We start from the raw sequence: 20,889 nt of genomic DNA, 5'->3' as shown, positions 1-20,889 counted from the left end.
CTTAACTGCCCCAAGAATAAAATTGAACAGAAAACGCGTAAAAAAATTGTTTCCTACCTTATTGATAGTTGCTCGCTTATCATTTGTCAGGTAGGTTATTTTGATAAGTGGACGATAAATATAAACTTCGAGAAAGATAGGAAAACGACGCACCACGAAGGAATTAGCCGAATGGGACGGAAATCGGTAGGTGAAACGTACATGTACAGACAAACAAATGATTAGAATTTCAGAAAGTTGGATGACTTATTCAAGGTAAAGTGATTGACAAACTGAGCAAGTCAGCAACGCATTAGTCCACATCTGCCCTTTGTGAAAGCAGTTATTCAGCTTGGCATCGATTGACAGATTTGTTGGATATCCACCTGAGGAATATCATGCCAAATTCTGTCCAATTGGCGTGTTAGAGTGTGAAAATTTTGAGACGGTTGGAAGGCCCAACTCATAATGCTCCAAACGATCTCAACGAGGGCGAGGTCCGATGATCTTGCTGGTCAAGGTTGGGTTTCGCAAGGGCGAAGACAATCAGTAGAAACTATTCTATGGAGAACTCTCGCTATGTGCAAAAAAATGGTTCAAATGGCCCTGAGCACTATGGGACTCAACTGCTGTGGTCATAAGTCCCCTAGAACTTAGAACTACTTAAACCTAACTAACCTAAGGACAGCACACAACACCCAGCCATCACGAGGCAGAGAAAATCCATGACCCCGCCGGGAATCGAACCCGGGAACCCGGGCGTGGGAAGCGAGAACGCTACCGCACGACCACGAGATGCGGGCTCGCTATGTGCAGATGGGCATTATCTTGCTGAAATGTAAGCCCATGAAACTGGGCATAGAATATCGTCGACATACCACTGTGCTGTAAGGTGCCGCGAATGACCACAAGAGTAGTCCTGCTTCGTAAAGAAATGGCGCCCCAGACCATAATCCCTGGTTGTTGGGCCATAGGTGGGCGACAGTCACGTTGGTATCCCAGCGCTCTCTTGCACCACAGTGATACATCGAAAACATTCTACGCCCCTTTTTGTTGCCCTTCTTAGCAAGGTATCGTGAACATTCCCAGCAATGTTGACATATTTTTATCCATTCACATGATTCGCTACCAGATATTATTAATTCTTATGTGGATCATTACACTGGGTGGCCAAAATGTTAACCAAATTGATACACTGAAGCTGAGTATGATTTTCTTATTGTTTGTTCTCACTGTTATTCTTGCTGTGTTGAGAACTGAAACTAGTTCCTATGAATCCAAGTTACCTACATTCGTCAGTCTTATAGGGAGGTGTTCCAAGTGTACTGCAACTGCGGTTGGTTAGTTATGTAATAATATCATTAAGTGAGTAAAATATTGATACATTAGCCGATGTGAAACTTCCTGGCAGATTAAAACGGTGTGCCAGACCGAGACTCGAACTCGGGACCTTTTCCTTCCGCGGGCAAGTGCTCTACCATTTTTTTTTTTTTTTTTTAATTTCACTTTGTTCGTTTTCGTTCGTTGCATCTATCTGATCGGGGCGGACGTCGTAAGACACTCTTTTAAGTTTGTTGTTGATCTATTGACTCAGTTTTTTCACTACAGAGGGCAGGTAGTCCTCTGACCGAACACGCTGAGCTACCGAGCCGGCACCATCTGAGCTACCCAAACACGTCTTCACAACTTTACTTCAGCCAGTACGTCGTCCCCTACTTTCCAAACTTCACAGAAGCTCTCCTGCTAGGTTCACAGTGCCCAGTAGAAATTTCAGTCAACACTTCCCGGCAAATTTGGCCGTCTTATCTGTCACTGTAGCAGGAGTGATTAACAGATATTCATACGTCAGCAAGGGCGCCCGCTACGATACGCATTTTTGTGGAAATCCTTGCTACGTTAGAGAGAATCGCCATTAAAGTTTGTCGATGTCACACACGCTTATGACCCTGTTGCCTCTAAGCTGACGAGAGTAAGCTTATCTTTATTAGCTTCTTGCTTTATAATAAATTTTCTTAGTACCAGGTAATAATCAACAATTTTAACTTTAATGGGATTGAATTGCTTCATCTGAAACATCATCCATTTCTGAATTCGTGTTGATCGTAGAATCATTCTAGATGGCTGCCAACACTCATTGCGAAGGTGCTGTGTTGTCCTATTTGTGCAAGTTCGTGTGTGTGTGTGCGTGTGTGTGTGTGTGTGTGTGTGTGTGTGTGTGTGTGTGTGCGTGTGTGCGCGCGCATGTGTGTGTGTGCGTGTGTGTGTCCGTAGGTGCATGCGTGCGTATGTTTGTGTGTGTGTGTGTGTGTGTGTGTGTGTGTGTGCGTATGCGTGCGTGCGTGTGTGTGTGTGTGTGTGTGTGTGTGTGTGTGTGTGTGTGTGTGTGAGGACCTGGCGTCACAGTGAATTTGTAGATAACTGGTAAGAAGACTACTGAAGCGTCCTGTTGCGCCGAAGCCTGTGTAGCGACAATGGGGCAAATGTTGTTGGAGCTAGTAGGGAACTCTGCGAGTTACAAGCTGCTGTGGGCAGTCGTTATCACCAATCACAGCAGATCAGCAGACACAGGTGGGAAACTTCATGCACAAGTAAGGCAATGACTTGCACGTGAGACGTGGGTTTCCTGGAACGTAATCTTATATCTCACGTGAAAGGGTTAGCCAACAGCAGAACAGAGTATGAGCGAAACTTAGTAAATAGACACAGTATACAGTACACCTGAGAAATGTCTTCTATATTATCGCACTGTATATAATCTCTGTCAGATAGGATGGATGACTCCTTAGAGATAAGATAATACTGAGCTTCTGTTTGACCATATTGCTTCCAGATCTCACAGCATTTTTGACTTTTTTACGTTTTCTCCATATTTTCTACGTTTTTCAACATTTTTCAATATCTTAAGTTTTTCCCTCATTTTCTATATTTCTCCATATTCAGAATATAAATGCACAAATATACGTATGATGTTATTGTTTACATTAGCAGGTGTGGTGTGATACTTTTACCATCTAACTGTGATATAAAATTCGAACCCATCCCGAGTTTGTACGAACTAGACTTCTTCAAAAGATCAAAGTGTCAAGACATACCAATAACACGTGCACAAATATGGATTACTGTGGAGGCTGACTGTTGACATTGTATAGCTCAGTTATGATATTTTGTGTGACAGTTTCCCATGGAGGCCCTCACTATAGATCCTATCCCGCGCCTACGACTGGATGTTTTCACATTTGGATGCTACCTCAGAGTTAACATAAGTGGATCCATCTGGAATCCGTCCTGGACGTAATGCATGTGGACCCACCTTGAACACTCCCAGTGTAATGTTAGTGGACCCACCATTGGACATTACACAGGATGTAACATCAGTAGATCCATGGTGAAATATATTCTCGACATATTACTCGTGGATCCACCCTCAGACAGTTTGTGGATAACTGTGTATCCAACGACTATTATTGAAAGCCAAACCGAGTAAGTGCTTGCATAAGGGCCAGAGGCGGACCAACGTGTTATTCACATCCATAAATTTTCGAAACTCGTTCTGTTGAAGAATCCATCCTGTTTTGCTGAAATGGTAATCCCTTGTTTGTGTGTACATGGTACACTGTATCTACCGATTTCCGCTGAATTCCGATAATTCCTTCGTGATGCGCCTTTTATTGTCTTAGTGTCTATATCATAGTTTATTTTGTGATGAGCTGCCTTTCTGTGCTTGTAAAGGGTAGCTTCCGTCGACGATCGGCAGATGGCTCTGCCCGCATTCGAAGAACACTGTTGTCACGTTCTTAGTGGCCATAACTTGTCAGTGATTCACGTCTCAGACAAGTATTCATGACAAATTTTTTTGAGAAGATATAAAATCCACCTACGCTTTCTATTACATAGCGCGCTACTATACTGCCATTAGTGTGTGTGCTAGTGTGACGTTAGTTTGGAGCTTTACATTTCTACTTAAAAGGACCGGCTTTTATCACTCTCGAGACGACCAGCATCAGCCCAGATAAATAGAACTTGCTAAAGATTGTGAACGCTGTCACCAAATTTTTCATAAGGCTGAAGCTATCTTAAAAGAGAAACGTAAATACAGAAGCCACGTCAAACTGTACTTGATCCATCACCTGTCATTAAGCGTCAGTGCTAATTTCGTATCAAAGTCTTACACGAGTCAGGCAATACATGTACGCTAGGAAAATTGGGATGTATGTGTAAAACATGTGAACTCGGTAACGAGCTACAGCTGGCAATAACTGCTATGCCATCTGTATATAGAGCTGAAAAATTAGTAGATAAGGAAATGCACATGTATCGCAGGATGAACATACTTTGCCACAGAACATCTGAGTCAAAAGATGAGTATAAGAATACAGCTGCGCTTCTTTGGTGTCACACGTACGTACACTGAAACTATAAATACATATCTGCTGAAATCTTGTACTGCGTACTGAATACCTTTATCTTACTAACTGCAGTCTCTCATCATTTGTCACCTAAATTTTCATGTATGTTTTATTACCTTCATTTGCTCTTTTTACTTTTTATTAGGATATGATATTTTTACTGCAGTATTTATTTCTGATTTGTTATTATTGTCACATACATCAAGAACATGTATGGTCCTGAATTATAATGTGTTTGTACATTTCCCTGACAGGTACAGTTGTCTGGTCGGTATAGAATATGGTCTGAATCTACAGACCTGGACAGGGCAAATAACCGAGCAAAGAAATAACATTATAAGTAGTTATATCCTATTTCAATGAGTACCAGCTGCACCTAAAAGCGAGCTTCCTTACCATTCCTATCCAGTATACTGTTACTCTGATTTTTTCCTTCAACTTTGTATTTTGCTCGTCTGTAAGATCATAAGTAGAAGTGAGTGCTGGAAATAACAGGTTCTTTTTCCCAGCGGTTGGTTAATTTAGCTATTCCCGGGGGGCAACAGACCGAACGCAAAAGCCTTTTGATCCTCAGCCAAACACCTCAACGCTGAGCCGCAAGGTCGAGGCTGATAAACAACCGACTGATAACGAAAGTCGCTTCCCTTCTTTTTTTTTTTCGCTGCCGGCGCTAGAAATATCTTCCGTATGATGCGCTCTTAGCAAAGGAGCGCAGATCATCGCGATAGCGGGTGTGTGTGCATTTTGATGCAACGCGGCATTTGTACACTCCGCAGCAGACAGAACATCGCCATCTTTCGTCAATGTGAGATATCTTTTCAAAAATAACAAAAAACAGGCTTTGTCAGTTGTACATTTTTACGTAATTTACTTCGGCATACAGGCCGAAATTCACATAATAATTTTAAAATTTTAAGTATGTCTTCAAGGAGCTTATGATTTAGCACACAAGTAAATGATTAACGATGTTAACTCTTGAAACTGGAAAGCGCTGATCCGAGAAAATATCTGCATATAACATGAGTATCCTCAGTAAATGTAACTAGCTGGCATTACAATTTCCTAAACCCAGAAAAAATAACAGAAAACGTGAAACTTAGTTTAATGCCCGTTAGCATTCACACTTTGTTTAACGGCAACTTTCGGACGAAAATTACAGCGGCTTCTTCACTAATTTCAAAGCATCACACTATTCCACGTTTCAGAACCTGGCCACTGGTCTCTTACTAATCACAAGAACATTTTGAAAATGTACTATATTAAAACACTAGCTGTTGCACGCGGCTGCTCTCGCATATCAGTAGCTTTGTTAGATAAGTGATGCTAAATATAAATGTTTTGTGTACATAGAGTTGTAGAGACGTATGTAAAAAAATAGGCAGTGCCGGTATGTAGGTGCATAATGAACGTATTTCTGTGGTTTTACTGTATTTCGAATCTGAAACCATGTATTATATTTTCTGATCGTGTTTAAAGGATGCCTCGGTTCACTACATTCGTATAGAAATAGTTTCAAAGAGTTCGTCTGATATACCCAGAACTGGACGTGAGAATTTTCCACCAGACCAGCAGTTTCTTCTTTCTGTTTCAGTTGATTATTCTACCTACATTTCTTATCCATCCCCTTAAGATGGCTAATTTATGATTAACATAGTCAATTAATAGGCCATAACTAAATGCAGCTCACCAAAAGCCTCCTACTTTCCACGTGTAAACGTACGACGTATCTCTGTTTGTCGTATAGCCTTTGAATGACGCCATAGTTGTGAGTCTTCAAGCATCTCGGAAGCTACAAGAGACGCGTGATGCTAAGCGACTCTAATGCGAGACTGATATTATTATGGAACTACGGGTTAAACATGGAGAGGACTGTATAAGTATTGTATTTATTACAGTGGATCGTGTTACGTAGAACATATCAACTAATAAAAGCATTTGCATAAATATTATGAAATTAAAAAGCCAAAGAATAAATAGCTTTTTTAAAGGGTAATTATTGTTCCCTATTTGGCATTAATTCTGGAAATAAATAAATATGTTATACTGCAGACCTTCTCAAGTAGCCTATGTTCTTCCTCAGGGCTCAAGTTATCTCCATATCAGATTTCACCAAAATCGTTTCAGCGGTTTAGTCGTGAAAGCGTAACAGACTTACTTTCGCGTTTGTAATATAAGTATGGGTGAATCAGTTGTTACGAAGCTCTTTCCCAGGCTATCATGAAGCATATTATCTCAATACATTATTCGTAAAGTATGACTTTGCTTGAGTGAAGTGTTTACTTTCCAACCCCCCCCCCCCTCCCCCCACTTAACTGTATCCCACTCGGACCCCACATCACAGCCATTCTCAACATTGTGAATAATGACCTTTTGCTGTCTGTTGCTAAAGTAAGAGGTGAACCAATTGTGAACTACTCCCTGTATTCCGTAATGATCTAATTTCTGGAGCAATATTTTGTGGTCAACACAATCAAACGCCTTAGTTAAATGAAAAAAAAAAAAATATTCCTAGCGTTCGAAACCTTTTGTTTAACCCATCCAGTACCTCACAGAGAAAAGAGAATATGACATTTTCTGTTGTCAAACGACTTCTAAAGTCGAACTGGACATTTGATAGCAAATCGTGTGATATAAAATAATCAATTATCCTTACATACACAGCCTTTTCAATAACTTTAGCAAACACTGGCAGCACAGAAACGAGTCTAAAATTGTGTACATTATCCCTTTCTCCCTTTTTATAAAGCGGCTTTACTACTGAGTACTTTAATTGTGCAGGAAATTGACCATTCATAAAGGAAAAATTACAAATATGGCTAAATACAGGGCTAACATGTGCAGCACAGTACTTTAATATTCTGCAAAGCACTCCATCGTATCAATGAGAGTCCTTAGTCTTCAGTGATTCAATTATTGACTCAATCTCTCCCTTGTCTGTATCACAGAGGAGTATTTCAGACACCAATCTCGGAAAGGCATTTGCCAAGAAAATTATACTATTCCATGAAGAAACTAAATTTTTATTTAATTCACCAGCAATGCTCAGAAAATGATTGTTAAATACTGTACATAAATCTGAATTATCAGTAACAGAAATATTTTTACTACTAACTGACTTTATCTAATCGACCTTGTGCTGCTAACCAGACACTTCCTTCACAGCTGTCCCTATGGTTTTAATTTTATCCTGTAAATTAGATGTTCTATTTGTATACCAAATACTCTTTGCCTTCCTAAAAACATTTTAAGGACCTTACAATACTGTTTGTAATGGGCTACTGTAGCTTGATTGTGACTAATTCAAACAATTTGATATCTCACTAGTCAACCATGTGGGCTGCCCATTACTGCTAGTACCCCGTTTAGAACGTTGTAATGGGAAGCAACTTTCAAAGAGCATGAGAAATGTGTTAAGGAAAGCATTATATTTGTCACCTATGCTATCGGCACCATAACCATTTTGCCACTCTTGTTCCTTGACGAGGTTTGAAGAACTCTGTATTGCTGTTAGATTAACTTTCCTTCATAGTTTGTAATTGTATGTGACATTTGTTTGAGTACAAAAGCCTTTTAGTGTTAAAATTTGTGTATCATGGCCTGAAAGGCCATTCACCATTTTAACAACAGAATGCCCATCTAGTAATGAAGAATGATTAAAAATATTGTCTATGGCTCTGCTACTGTTCCCCTGCCCCCTAGTTGGAAAAAACACTGTCTGCATCAGATCATATGAATTTAGGAGATCTACTAACACCCTTTTTCTTACACCATCATACGCAAAATTTATATTGCAGTCACCACATGAAACTAATTCTGATAATTCCTACAAAGTGAATCAAGAACCCCCTCTAGCTTGAGCAGAAATGCTCTGAAGTCATAGGTAGGGGACCTATAAAAGCCAGCAATTAGAAGTTTATTTCACTAAATCCACGACACGACACGTCAACTCTACCATCCGGGTAGCTACACGCCTGTCGGTAGGTGTCTCTACGTCTTTTGTTCTGGAGTGCAGGGACAGGTCACGTAACATGCAGAAGAAAGACAACGAATTTCATACTTCTTGAATATGACACCAGATGAAAGTTATGTGTCTCTGATAGCTAGCAAGGTGTATCAAGCCTAAACATTTTATTGTGCAATTCATATAGGCGACCATAATGAAAAGTGTGTTTTGGAGCTCACTGCGTTTAAATTTTTGACACCACCTCCTAAGCGGTAGCTTTTGTGCAGTAAATACCTTTGACTGCCACATGCGATATTCGTGAATTGTTTTTTGAAATAACAACAACAATGTGTGATAAGATGATGAATTGGACAAAAGGTGAGATATCGATTGGTGAAGTTCAATTTTTTCATGTGTTGGGAACGTTGCCTTATCATCATGATACCCCTCAGATTTGTGGCCATGGAATTGTTGCCATTTATATTGCGGCGAAGCGAACCTGGTGTTTGCGGTACTTACACAAACGTGCAAATATATCGCTAGACCACTGATTTAGATTCAATAGAACCACTTTTCAGTCTGGGTCTATGTGACAGATCTATGGCATTATTTACTTACCCTCCAACTTGACTTCTACTCTTAATTCCGACTTTCAAAAGGTAAAAAAATCTTTCGGACTTAAAAAATTAATAGCACCTTTGTGAGAGAAACAACAGCTCATAAAAAAAAGTAGTAAGGTGAATAAGAGAAGAGATAGAGACGATAACGGGTGGAAAATATTCAGGTCAACAAAATTAAATGCCTGAACGATTGATTCCTGGTAAAAAAGAAAAGCCATTGAAGCAACAGCTTAACTTTTCCCAAGCTTCCAATTCGATACATGTCCGATACGTTCAGATGGCGATATTGACCTATTGAACTCTTATAATGGAGATAACTGTATAATTTGTGGTAAAGAAACGAGATCCTAATTATTGTTCCGCTGTTTTACGCGCTAGCAATGTGCCTGTGTCATGTTTACGGTCTAACATAAAGTTGTTACTAAGATGTTTTTATTCACTGTTTGAACCACAAAAATCACATTTTACGAGGTATTAAAGTCAGTATTGTTAGAACTCGCACAGTGTCCAAGAATCGATATTCGATTCCTGTCCAGTCAACTATTCAACTGGATTCACCTGCACAGTTTTGTTGGCTGGAGCACAGAGGTTCACTATTATAGGTCACACGTACAGGTGGCATTGGTGATGGTGGTGGTGGTGGTGGTGGTGGTGGTGGTATGTATAGGGTGCTCAACAGCGAGATAATCAGCGCCTTTACTAAACTAACTGGAGACCAATGTGTTTAGTTTCTTTGTAATGTAAAGTATGCACCAGAGGCAAAATTTAAAATGTAATTCGGAGCCATCCTGCTACACTTTTTTCTCATTCGCACTCACACTTTCACACAAACGACAAACGACGCATGTCTCAACTCAGTTTATGTTTGAAATACACAGACTTCAGCTACATATCAACTAAACAGGGAAACTTGCCTGATTGATAACTAGGAAAATAAAAGACGCTGCAGTCACTCTAGAAATCTTCTACATAACAAACTATTTAGGTCAGGCATCACACAAAACCCTAAAACGCGAGCGCAATCGCTTTGTCGTCTGCTAAAATAGGGGGCAGGTCGGGTGATATTTCATTTGCATCCCTGATATCTTGATATAAAATGCATTCGGCTAAGATGTGGTGTACAGATATCTGCACTCAAAGAGCACTGCAGACTGTCGGATACTGCGACCAGAGTAGAAAACCATGCATCAGTGTCCTATCCGCACGCGCCTTAATAGGAAGGTTGGAACTTAAGAAAATAGTGGCAACTATTTATTCACAACGGATAGAAAAGTGTTACATGTTTGCACCTGTTACTGTCCTTCAAAGTAGTCACCAGCGTTGCAGAACCTGTTGCCAGCGATATAGAAGGCGTAGTATACCGTTAGCAGAACTTGTTCTGTTGATGGCGCGAATGAAGCGGTCTATTGCCTGTCGAATCACTGGAACAGTTCTGAAGCGAATGCCACGAAGTTTTTCCTTCATCTTTGGAATCAAATCAAAATCACAAGGACTTAAGTCCGGGGAGTATGGCGGATGGTACAGTACTTCCCAGTCCCATCCGACCAAACAGAGCAGCCCGCGCATTGTCGTGCTGAAAGATGGATGGGTTTCGCATGAAGTGTCGCTGGTCCTTTCGCAAAACTGGTCGCAGGTGATGCTCCAAAAACGAACAGAGATACTGTGTACTGAGGGTCTGCCGTGGAGAGACGTAATTCGTTAGGATAAAACCATCACAGTCGTACACGAGAATTACTATAACTTTAGACCGCTCCATTCGCACCATCAACAGGTCTGTGCTAACGGTATACTAACCCCTCCACATCGCTGGCAACAGGTTCTACACAACGCAGGTGACTACTTTGAAGGACCGTAACAGGTGCAAACATGTAACTCTTTCGTATCGGCTGTGAATAAATAGTTGCCACTATTTAAGTTCCAACCCTCGTAGTACGTCCTCCCGCCACAGGCGCCGGAAGAAGGAACGTCTTGGCTGTGTGGTTTGCTTCTCCGTCACACCTTCTTGGTACCCAACCTAAATTATTTCTCCTCCCACAGACGCTTGAGCCTGTCCCTCAACAGCGTCGTAACTGGGCGTACAACGGCAGCACATTCTTGTCTGCTCTTGTCTGCTGTGTAGCCATACATGGCTACACTCCATACAAATACTTTCAGAAACGACTTCCTGACACTTAAATCTATACTCGATGTTAACAAATTTCTCTTCTTCAGAAACGATTTCCTTGCCATTGCCAGTCTACATTTTATATCCTCTCTACTTCGACCATCATCAGTTATTTTACTCCCTAAATAGCAAAACTCCTTTACTACTTTCGAAATGTGGTGCTACAGAAGAATGCTGAAGATAAGGTGGGTAGATCACGTAACTAATGAGGAGGTATTGAATAGGATTGGGGAGAAGAGAAGTTTGTGGCACAACTTGACTAGAAGAAGAGATTGGTTGGTAGGACATGTTTTGAGGCATCAAGGGATCACAAATTTAGCATTGGAGGGCAGCGTGGAGGGTAAAAATCGTAGAGGGAGACCAAGAGATCAATACACTAAGCAGATTCAGAAGGATGTAGGTTGCAGTAGGTACTGGAAGATGAAGAAGCTTGCGCAGGATAGAGTAGCATGGAGAGCTGCATCAAACCAGTCTCAGGACTGAAGACCACAACAACAACAACATTCTTGTCTGCTTCATCTGCTCCATTACCCTGAACTACCGCTTGCCTTCGTAAACAGCGGAATGAGAGGTGAACAGGAACGTGTGCGGGTCCATTTACGCACGGAGCGCGTTCTGTTGTTTACTGCTGGTGTCAATGGAGACCCCGTGCGGCGGAAACACACGAGTCGACGTCAGCTGTGCCTCCTCCAGCTGTCGCCGCTTGTTTACGCAACAGAAACGGACCAGAGGCGATAGCCTTCTGCAGCGAGCCAAGGTGTGCCACGGCCGAGGCACGCAGCCGCCATAAATTTTATGGGTCACCCTGCCAGACGGGCAAACAGCGATGCAACACGTGACGCGGTTTGTAAATCGCTACTCGTTAGCCTAATGACGCAGTCGTGTTTACGCCGCTTCTGCGACGCGCGACTCCCGACTGAATCTGGTGCGCCCGACTGCGGATGTAGGTAACTAGAAGCTGTTACTTCTTCATGGGCTCCACTTAACACGCGGAGTATCGTCTCAGTTGTGTTCCTGAATTCGCGATTTCCTGTCAGAAGGATGAAAGTTAGTAATAACTGACGGAATGTCAGTCTGATAATGAGAGACGATCTGCGGTAGGACATCATTATGTTTCTGATGAAGACGTTGAGAGAACTGTGAGACTGTGGTGGCGGAAACAGAGTGTCGACTTCTTCCGTGATGTATACTAAGGTGGTATCTGTTCTTTCGGACATGTCCGAAAGAACATATACCATCGGTCACCATGCAGCTCGTTAGAATGAAATTACAGTGAAATGAACACCCTTAGCTGCTTACAGGCGCTGACATATGTCAACGGGGACAGATGAAAATGTGTGCCCCGAACGGGACTCGAACCCGGGAATCGGTAACGCGCCGCGAGTAATGAGTATAATGGGCGGGGGCACTACGAATGTAATGTGGGACAATACGTTGAGAATGTGGGTTTCGCGGGAGGCATGCCAGAGATAAATCCCTGCAGTCGTGCTATCCTCTGTGTCGTTCGTGGCTCAGATGGATGGAACGTCTGCCATGTAAGCAGGAGATCCCGGGTTAGAGTCCCGGTCGGGGCACACATTTTAATCTGTCGCCATTGACGTATGTCAACGTCTGTAAGCAGCTAAGGGTGTTCATTCCATTGTAATTTCTTCCGTGATGGCTTCGGAAACCTTGTTCATCGTTGGCAGAAATGTATCCAATTGGTTGGTGATTATGTGGAAAATTGAATATTGGTAATTAAAGATCACATTCTAAGGATTATTTCTGCATTTGATTTATTGAAATATTCCCGCCCAAACACAATTAACGAAGGTGGAGGCATTACGTTTCATTCAAGCGTCATATATGCCTCCCATCAATAATACAATTTATTGAAAGACAGGAGAGGCCTTGAATTTAATGGAAGGCAACAAATACGAGAAATAGCTGCCCTCGAAAACATATGATCAAGAAAGCCACTTGTTAAAATTCATGTAGCTATGTCACTGCACCAAATTATTCATTAGGATAGAATAACCATAGTTTTTCGCAACAAAGGGCAGTGCCGAATAAATAACACGGTGTATTTTCTCTAGAATATGGTTCAAATGGCTCTGAGCACTATGGGACTTAACTTCTGAGGTCATCAGTCCCCTAGAACTTAGAACTACTTAAGCCTAACTAACCTAAGGACATGAGACACATCCATAACCGTGGCAGGATTCGAACCTGCGGCCGCTGCGGTCGCGCGGTTCCAGACTGTAGCGCCTAGAACCGCTCGGCCACCCCGGCCGTCCCTCCAGAATAACGGACAACGTGCACCAAGAGGTGAACGAAAACCAACAGCCATAGCCAAGAGCAGTCCATTTCACTCCACGGCACGACACGATAGGGAATTAAACTGGGGTACACATCGATCAGCTTACATACCTACTAAGTGACCAAAACGGACAATAACTTAAAATTTGCGCACACCTTCACCTCACGTGGTAAACGTCGCTAAGAGTCAAACCAGAGACGATCACGGGTTAGTGGCGGGTATCTTCAATTTAATATTGGCTACAAAGGGGCAAGTAAAATCAACGGGAGGTGAAAACGTGCAAGTGCAAAAAATAGGTGAAACACGGGATAACAATTAAAATTTTGCAGTGGAATTCACGATCAGCAGCATCCAATTCATAGAGTTTGCTACAAGATTACATCGAAGTGAAGTACATGTCACAGAACATTCGAAACGCCTTTTAAGCCTACGTCAGATGTAGTGTTTCCTACATACTACGTCATAATAATTGACTGTTTGTTACTCACTGAATCCAGATACGAATGGCTCCAGTAAACTAATATCGATACATCTGATTGTCTATACCTGAAGTGCGTGTGGGGCCTGAAGATTGCATATTGAAATCCGAAACCGGTTACCAAAATAAAATAAAATAACTTCTCAAAACGTATGGCTGTTTGGCGATTTCCCTTGGTAAATAAAAATTCTTGTGCTTGCCGTTTACAAAAGAAGAACTATAGATTTTCTTAACTTAAGGAATTTATCTGACCCGAAAAATAATCGCTGCTGGAAATTTACAATTGAATAAGGTTTGTCTACTAATATCCTGGAAACTGGACTACACAGATTATTATACCACTGTGAAATTTGCAAAGGATACAGCGTCTGCCGCCTTCTTCATATTCATAGCACTCTCGTCGTTCCTATGAACATCTTGGAACGATTAGTACTTCTACACCTACATAGATACTTTGCAAATCACACTTTAAGTGCCTGGCAGAGGGTTAATCGAACTGCCTTCACGATAATTCTCTATTATTCCAGTCTCTAACAGCGCGCGGGAAAAACGAACACCTCAGTCTTTCCGTGCGAGCTCTGATTTCCTTAATTTTATTATGATGATCATTTCTCCCTATGCAGGTCTGCGTCAATGAATTATTCTCGCAGTCGGAGGAAAAAGTTGGTGACTCAAATTTCGTGAGGATTTGAATTGAAATGATATATGCTGTATCTCGTCAGTGACACGTTCTCCCCTTTTCCCCGATAATACATAACGTGCTGCTAATCGGTGATATAGATAAGGAGCAGCAAATAATCTATAACAATAGCTTGGGGAACGCAAGAGATACTTCTGTTTTGCTCGATGATTTTCCGTCAATTACTGCGAAGTTTGACTTATCTGACAGTAAGTCACGGGTCCAGACACACAACTGAGACGACATTCCATAAGGACGCAATTTGACTACAAGCCACTTGTGAAGTACAGCGTCAGAAGTTTTGTGGAAATCTAGAAATACGGAATCAATTTGAAATTACGGTATATTAATATACCGTAATATTACACGCAACTGAGGAAGACAGGACTATAAAAGTTGAAGATGTCAATTTGAAATCCCTTGTCAGTAGCACTCAATACTTCGTGTAAGTGAGGAGCTAGTTGTTTTTCGTAAGGACGATGTTTTCTAAACATGTATTGAGTGTGTGCAACAGAGGTTCACTCTGAGGTAATTCATAATGTTTGAACCAGTATATATCCCAAAACCTGCTGCAAACTGACGTTATTAATATGGGCCTGTAAGTTAGTGGATTACTCCCACTGCGTCTCTTGATTTCACGTCGATTCTGTGCTGTCTTATACAGTGTGGCGTAATGCCTTGATACGATATTGCAGATATTCCCGGAATTTTTTTGACAGTTCACACCATAGATGTTTTTTATTTACATGTAAATGTAAAGGATCTACGGCGTGATCTATCAAATAATGTTTTATATTTACATGTAGGTATTAAAACATCTGTTGTTTGAACTGTCAAAAAAATTACTGGAAATACCTACAGTATTGCATTAAAATATTACATCACCCTGTGTAAAACAGCACAAAATCGGCGTGAAATCGATATTTTAGAATTTTATGCGAAATGTAACGAGAACAGTCGCCGGATATACCCACACCAGATGTTATCACTGAAGCGCCAAAGAAACTGGTATAGGCATGAGTATTCAAATGTAGAGACATGTTAACAGCCAGAAGACGGCGCTGCGGTCGGCAACGCCTATGTAAGACAAGTGTCTGGCGCAGTTGTCTGATCGGTTACTGCTGCTACAATGGCAGGTTGTCAAGATTTAAGTGAGTTTGAACGTGGTGTTATAGTCCGCGCACAAGCTATGGGACACAGGATCTCCGAGATAGCGAAAAAGTGGGGATTTTCCCATACGACCATTTCACGAGCGTACCGTGAATGTGAGGAATCCAGTAAAACAAATCTCAGACATCGATGTGGAAGGAAAAAGATCCTGTAAGGACTGGATCTGCGACGACTGAAGAGAATCGCTAAACCTCCTGGAATCGCTCAACGTGACAGAAGTTCAAACCTTCCGTAAATTGCTGAGCCATCAACAAGTGTCAGCGTGAGAAACATTAACAAAACGTCATCGATATGTGCTTACGGAGTCGAAGCGCACTCGTGTACCCCTGATGACAGCACGACACAAAGGTTACTCTTCGCCTGGGTCCGTCAACACCGACATTTATGACTGGAAACATGTTGCCTGGCCGGACGAGTCTCTTTCAAACTGTATCGAGCGGATGGCCGTGTACGGGAATGGAGACAACCTCATGCATCCATGGACCCTGTATGTTAGCGGGGGACTCTTCAAGCTGGTGCAGGCTCTGTAATGGTGTGGGGCGTGTGCAGTTGGAGTGATATGGCACCCCTGATACGTCTACATACGACTCTGACAGGTGAGACGTACGTAAGTATCCCATCTGGTCAGCTCCACCCATTCATGTCAATTGTGCATTCCGACAGACTTGGCGATTCCAGGAGGACAATGCGACTCAACACACGTCTATAATTGCTACAGGGTGGCTCCAGAAACACACTTCTGAGTTCAGACATTTCCGCTAGCCACCAAACTCCCCAGACTTGAATATTATTGAGAATATCTGGGATGGCTTACGACGTGCTGTTCAGAAGAAATCTACACTCCCTCGTACTCTTACGGATTTATGGACAGCACTGCAGGGTTCATGGTGTCAATTCCCTCCAACACTACCTCAGACATTAGTCAGTCCGTGCCACGTCGTGTTGCGGCACTTCTGCGTGCTCGCGGGGGCTAGGTGTACCAGTTTCTTCGGCTCTTCAGTGCATAAAATACATCAGGACAACGTAGACGTACTTGAAAATGGAAATCTCCCGAAACAGCTGTCGCAATGATTAATACATGTTTTAAGCACACCGGAACCTTTCTTGCTATATTGTTCCTTTAGCTGTGTATTCACACTTCCCTTGGTTGTTCGAATATAAACTTTACCACCCGCACACAGAATGTTACACATGCCGCGTGCTGACAGAAGAGAGCGCTTATCCTTTACGGATCGGAGTGCTTGGATGAAACGTTAAAATCAGAAGGGTTTCATGGACCACAGTCTTATACCCTGCAATATTTTCATCCATCCCTGTGGAAGGCGTACAGTGGCGTATCTTGGGAGTGCAGTTTTATTTTTTAAATTTAATAACGCATTTCTTCTAACGAAAACTCTACCATTATTTGCCGTAATAATGGAATTATAAAATTATAGTATGCCCTTTCAATATTCTGAACATGTCTGTAACAAACTGTCTTTCCTCAAATGCTCTTTGTATGTCGAAAGGGAGTGGTGTCAAATTATGCAATTTAAAATGATACTTACGGAAACAATTTTGATAGCCTTTCTGCATATTGTTCGCTTCAAGCGACCACTAAAGATGATCTGTACCTTTCGCTCTCAGCTCGAGGCTGTGACGGCTTTGGTTACATAGCTTGAAGTTGCAGTGGATGGGCAACACTGTTGTGGGCCGGCCATGGGGATCCAACGGACGTCCAGCACGTCTGAGTGCGCCGACTGGTCCTCACCGGTGGACAGCCCAGTAACTACTCGCACTGAAGTTTCATGTAAAACATAACGAAAACAGTCACCAGATACAGTCACACCGGATGTTATATATACGTCAAGACAATGCAGACGTAATTGAAATGGATGTCTTCCGAAACGGCTGTCGTAGTGATCAATAAATGTTTTAAGAAGTATAGTGGAACGTTCCCCCGCCCCCCCCCCCCCCCCATGAACCATTGATCTTGCCGTTGGTGGGGAGGCATGCGTGCCTCAACGATACAGATAGCCGTACCGAGGGTGCAACCACAACGGAGGGGTATCTGTTGAGAGGCCAGACAAACGTGTGGTTCCCGAAGAGGGGCAGCAGCCTTTTCAGTAGTTGCAGGGGCAACAGTCTGGATGATTGACTGATCTGGCCTTGTAACATTAACCAAAACGGCCTTGCTGTGCTGGTACTGCGAACGGCTGAAAGCAAGGGGAAACTGCAGCCATAATTTTTAACGAGGACATGCAGCTTTACTGTATGATTAAATGATGATGGCGTCCTCTTGGGTAAAATATTACGGAGGTAAAATAGTCCCCCATTCGGATCTCCGGGCGGGGACTACTCAAGAGGACGTCGTTATCAGGAGAAAGAAAACTGGCGTTCTACGGATCGGAGCGTGGAATGTCAGATCCCTTAATCGGGCAGGTAGGTTAGAAAATTTAAAAAGGGAAATGGATGGGTTAAAGTTAGATACAGTGGGAATTAGTGAAGTTCGGTGGCAGGAGGAACAAGACTTTTGGTCAGGTGAGTACAGGGTTATAAATACAAAATCAAATAGGGGTAATGCAGGAGTAGGTTTAATAATGAATAAAAAAATAGGAGTGCGGGTTAGCTACTACAAACAGCATAGTGAACGCATTATTGTGGCCAAGATAGACACAAAGCCCATGCCTACTACAGTAATACAAGTTTATATGCCAACTAGCTCTGCAGATGATGAAGAAATAGATGAAATGTATGACGAGATAAAAGAAATTATTCAGGTAGTGAAGGGAGACGAAAAGTTAATAGTCATTGGTGACTGGAATTCGTCAGTAGGAAAAGGGAGAGAAGGAAACATAGTAGGTGACTATGGATTGGGGGGAAGAAATGAAAGAGGAAGCCTCCTTGTAGAATTTTGCACAGAGCATAACTTAATCATAGCTAACACTTGGTTCAAGAATCATAAGGTTGTATACCTGGAACAATCCTGGATTCTAAAAGGTATCAGATAGATTATATAATGGTAAGACAGAGATTTAGGAACCACGTTTTAATTGTAAGACATTTCCAGGGGCAGATATGGATTCTGACCACAATCTATTGGTTATGAACTGCAGATTGAAACTGAAGAAACTGCAAAAAAGTGGGAATCTAAGGAGATGGGACCTGGATAAACTGAAAGAACCAGAGGTTGTAGAGAGTTTTAGGGAGAGCATAAGGGAACAATTGACAGGAATGGGGGAAATAAATACAGTAGAAGAAGAATGGGTAGCACTGAGAGATGAAGTAGTTAAGGCAGCAGACGATCAAGTAGGTAAAAAGGCGAGGGCTAATAGAAATCCTTGGGTAACAGAAGAAATATTGAATTTAATTGATGAAAGGAGAAAATATAAAAATGCAGTAAATGAAGCAGGCAAAATGGAATACAAACGTCTCAAAAATGAGATCCACAGGAAGTGCAAAATGGCTAAACAGGGGTGGCTAGAGGACAAATGTAAGGATGTAGAGGCTTGTCTCACTAGGGGTATGATAGATACTGCCTACAGGAAAATTAAAGAGACCTTTTGAGGGAAGAGAACGTATGAATATCAAGAGCTCAGATGGCAACCCAGTTCTAACCAAAGAAGGGAAGGCAGAAAGGTGGAAGGAGTATATAGAGGGTTTATACAAGGGCGATGTACTTGAGGACAATATTATGGAAATGGAAGAGCATGTAGATGAAGACGAAATGGGAGACAAGATACTGCGTGAAGAGTTTGACAGAGCACTGAAAGACCTGAGTCGAAACAAGGCCCCGGGAATAGACAACATTCCATTAGAACTACTGATGGCCTTGGGGGAGCCAGTCATGACAAAACTCTACCGTCTGGTGAGCAAGATGTATGAGACAGACGAAATACCCTCAGACTTCAAGAAGAATATAATAATTCCAATCCCAAAGAAAGCAGGTGTTGACAGATGTGAAAATTACCGAACTATCAGTTTAATAAGTCACAGCTGCAAAATACTAATGGCTCTGAGCACTATGGGACTTAACGTCTATGGTCATCAGTCCCCTAGAACTTAGAACTACTTAAACCTAACTAACCTAAGGACGTCACACAACAGTCAGTAATCACGAGGCAGAGAAAATCCCTGACCCCGCCGGGAATCGAACCCGGGAACCCGGGCGCGGGAAGCGAGAACGCTACCGCACGACCACGAGCTGCGGACTGCAAAATACTAACGCGAATTCTTTACAGGCGAATGGAAAAACTGGTAGAAGCGGACCTCGGGGAAGATCAGTTTGGAATCCGTAGAAATGTTGGAACACGTGAGGCAATACTAACCTTACGACTTATCTTAGAAGAAAGATTAAGAAATGGCAAACCTACGTTTCTAACATTTGTAGGCTTAGAGAAAGCTTTTGACAATGTTGACTGGAATACTCTCTTTCAAATTCTGAAGGTGGCAGGTATAAAATACAGGGAGCGAAAGGCTATTTACAATTTGTACAGAAATCAGATGGCAGTTATAAGAGTCGAGGGGCATTAAAGGGAAGCAGTGGTTGGGAAAGGAGTGAGACAGGGTTGTAGCCTCTCCCCGATGTTATTCAATCTGTATATTGAGCAAGCAGTAAAGGAAACAAAAGAAAAATTCGGAGTAGGTATTAAAATTCATGGAGAAGAAGTAAAAACTTTGAGGTTCGCCGATGACATTGTAATTCTGTCAGAGACAGCAAAGGACTTGGAAGAGCAGTTGAACGGAATGGACAGTGTCTTGAAAGGAGGATATAAGATGAACATCAACAAAAGCAAAACGAGGATAATGGAATGTAGTCAAATTAAATCGGGTGATGCTGACGGAATTAGATTAGGAAATGAGACACTTAAAGTAGTAAAGGAGTTTTGCTATTTAGGGAGTAAAATAACTGATGGTGGTCGAAGTAGAGAGGATATAAAATGTAGACTGGCAATGGCAAGGTAATCGTTTCTGAAGAAGAGAAATTTGTTAACATCGAGTACAGATTTAAGTATCAGGAAGTCGTTTCTGAAAGTATTTGTATGGAGTGTAGCCATGTATCGAAGTGAAACATGGACGATAACTAGTTTGGACAAGAAGAGAATAGAAGCTTTCGAAATGTGGTGCTACAGAAGAATGCTGAAGATAAGGTGGGTAGATCACGTAACTAAT

General features: G+C 42.0%; 1 protein-coding gene across 1 annotated transcript in view; it reads right to left on the bottom strand.

Annotated features, from left to right (window-relative positions):
- The window catches only part of LOC124616766 (basic salivary proline-rich protein 1-like), a 270,539-nt gene that overhangs the window by 210,443 nt on the left and 39,207 nt on the right, over window positions 1–20,889 (bottom strand). The window lies entirely within an intron of this gene.

Source organism: Schistocerca americana, chromosome 5, assembly GCF_021461395.2.
Source record: "Schistocerca americana isolate TAMUIC-IGC-003095 chromosome 5, iqSchAmer2.1, whole genome shotgun sequence".
NCBI lineage: Eukaryota > Metazoa > Arthropoda > Insecta > Orthoptera > Acrididae > Schistocerca > Schistocerca americana.
Note: the sequence above shows the minus strand (reverse complement) of the source record. Positions and strands in the feature narration are given on the sequence as shown.